This window comes from Mandrillus leucophaeus, unplaced genomic scaffold, assembly GCF_000951045.1.
Source record: "Mandrillus leucophaeus isolate KB7577 unplaced genomic scaffold, Mleu.le_1.0 Scaffold124, whole genome shotgun sequence".
In the NCBI taxonomy this organism is placed as follows: Eukaryota; Metazoa; Chordata; class Mammalia; order Primates; family Cercopithecidae; genus Mandrillus; species Mandrillus leucophaeus.
This window is the reverse complement of record NW_012100765.1, coordinates 2,479,308-2,482,248: the sequence shown is the minus strand read 5'-3', so window position 1 is coordinate 2,482,248 and position 2,941 is coordinate 2,479,308. Positions and strand designations below refer to the sequence as shown.

Below are 2,941 nucleotides of genomic sequence, written 5' to 3'. Positions count from 1 at the left end.
CTAAGTAAAATCCAGGTCCTGATATAATGCTTGGTATAACTGTTTGTCCAGATTCTAATAGCCATGAACTAGCACTTATCATACCACATTTCTATGCAGCGTGTTTGGAAATCAAATGCTGGTGGGGAGTGGGGAGAAGAGGAGTGTGACTTCAAATTAAAAGACAAAATTCCAAGTTGCAGAACTTCTGAAGGTTATAGTATGGATGCTAAACAAGGGGCAGTTAGAAAGCAACTTTCCCTTATATTTTCTTAAAGAACTGTAGAGAAAGAAACATCAAAAATATTTCAAAAAATACTTAAAATTGTGTTAGTATTGATACTCCAAAAATTGTCTTGAAGTAGAAAATAAATATTGTTCTTTTTTAGAAAGAAAGAGAAAAGGGCATCCAAACCTAATTCAGTAAAAATTAGGGTGCTCACTAAACAAGCACATCCATTTTCCTTTTAAATGGATTTTGGGTTGAAACATAAAACCTCAAACCACCATGAGAAAAACAACGTGAAAAATCTGCCTTAATTCTAGCCCAATGAAATTATACACAAAGAAGCCAATACGATTTCATGATTTCCCTGAGATCGCCAATATTGATCGAGGGAAGGCGGAGGGATGGTGGGAGTGAGGGAGGAGGGAGGGAGGAAGGAAGGAAGCGAGGCAGAGAGAAAATGCAACTCACCTTTCTGCTCCCAGGCACACCGAAATATAATTCCCAAGAGCAGGTTTATCTTGGTGTCCTGGCAAATAAGTTTAACATTTTGAAAATTTATTTAAATGGCAATTTATATACGTAGGTTTCTGTATGGAGGAAGCATCAGCTTAGGGTAACTGGCCACTCCTTGAGCCTGAAGCCAGCGTAACGGCAGAGGCTACCTTAGCACTGGGGCGTATCAGACCCACTACTTCCCAGTTCTGCTTCTCTCCTGCTTCTCTCCCTGTGCACTCGTGGACCAAGAGCAGGTTGCACTCTCGTGAACTTCTGTTCGACTCAGTATTATATTTCAAACATTAACTAATTCAAATCATCCCAAGTGTCCAGCTGCCATATATAATAAGGTAGGGAGTGCGAAGAGAGACAGTAGGAGGGGTTGAGGAGGAGAGGAAAAACAGACAAACCAAAACCTGAGTTATTTTACCTGTCTCCTGTTGTGACACTAGAGATATGAGCAACCAGAAAAGTATGTCTGGCAAACCAGGGGATCTGCCGCTTTCTTACTCAGGCTTTGATAACACAGAGAAGACGCTATTTGAAAGAATAATTGGCAGCGTATTGGCCAGAGCTCAATAAAGTTGATCTATGAATAACGTCACTGTAAATTCATGTGACAGGGTGGGGGTGGGGGTGTTGCTCTGAAGCTGGAAGAAAGAGGAGGGCGGCAGAAAAGGTCACTGAGACTAAGAACTGTTTTCCAAATGAATTAAATCTTTCTCTAGCACCAAGAAGGGACATACAGTATTCCGAGCTGTGCCCTTGTTTTCTTATCAAGTTTTCTCTAACAGCTGGAAGTGGTTGAAGGGGGCTGTCTTAAGGAGACCCCCTGCTCTTCTTTTGACAGCTGATCAAAAGAAAATAGGTCACGCTTCTCAAACTTATGTCCACCCTGTCCTTAATTACTGTCTCTTTAAACAAAGGCAACATCTGCGCAACCTCAGCTAGCTTGAATCTTCGGAGGCAAACAGAGCGCAACCTGCTTTGGAAGAATCTGTTACTTTTAAGGCTTTATGCCGGGCGGTTGGCCTCTCTGTCTTCAACCACCCCTCCACCCCCACTCGGGCTGCAGAAATCTCCAACTCCTCTGTCCCCCAGTTCCACTCCCACCTCCAGACCTGGGGTAGCTAAACAACGGAAATTCTAGGAAGACGTTGGTGCACTTTTTAAAGCCTTGGCTTGCGAGCGTGCTCGGGCTGGCCGGTTGCTGGCCTTTCCAGAAACAAGGTTTGAATATGCAGATGTCAGCCAGGACTCCTTTTCGTCTGCCCACCGCCGTTCCTCTCTCGGGATTCGAGAGAAGCGGGTGTGTGTGTGTATGTGTGTGTGTGTAGTGTGTATTAGGAGAAAGGTCCGCGGGTGCCGTCCCAGCTGGTTTGCTTACTCTCTGCCCCCGGGAGAAATTTGCTCACTACGGACACCAGCGACCCTCCTCACCTCCACCCCCCTAGTTCTACACTCTCCCCACTTCTTTCCAAGTCGCTGATGCAGAAAGCACTTGGTCACCTTGAAACGGCAGCTCCCGGAATTCTAGTTTTGTTTTGCAATCTAGCAGGGCTCTTCGGAAGCCTCATAACTGAGATTTATGGGCTCACCGGGTAATTAAATGATGTTATTGTGTTACCTTTGCATGCGTTACGGCTGCCCGCGCCGCCCGTGGGCCGCCGGCCGGTCGCAGCTCGCTGGCGGCGAGGGCGCTACAGTTCCTCTGGCCGCATAGATTATGCACGCCCCGGCCTCGGGAATTTACCGTGCATTAGAATACATTAGCGCCTGCATTTTAAAAGGCTAAACTAGTGGCTCCCAGCTAGGGACTCTCGGGAAGTGGCTTGTTAGCGACGAGTGTTCGTCTACACTGGCACATAGCGGAGTCTTTTGCTCCCGGCTTACTCGCCTCCAGGGAAGCTTTGGGGTGAGGCGAAGGCGACTGAAGCAATGCCCCTTCACCCAGATCGCAGCTGCCCAGGGGGGACACAGTGCGGCATCTTTCACCGAATCTCTCTCGCTCGCACTCCAGCCTCCCTCTCTCCAGCGACCCCCCCTTCCCCTCCCTCCCTCTCCCTCCTTGACGTTTGATTCCAGTAGCAAAGGAGGAAAAAAGGCACCGAGCCGTCAGCCAAACCTGAAAAGCGCCGCCCCGCCCCCTTCACAGCCATTGGTAGCTTCCCGTGGAAGGCCCGCCTCCGGGGGTAGATGCGGCCTTGGAGTGGCTGTGCCTGGCGCCCGTCGGGCGTG

General features: G+C 48.4%; 1 protein-coding gene across 1 annotated transcript in view; it reads left to right on the top strand.

Annotated features, from left to right (window-relative positions):
* ONECUT2 (one cut homeobox 2) overlaps positions 1-2,941 on the top strand; it is a 57,120-nt gene that overhangs the window by 3,318 nt on the left and 50,861 nt on the right. The window lies entirely within an intron of this gene.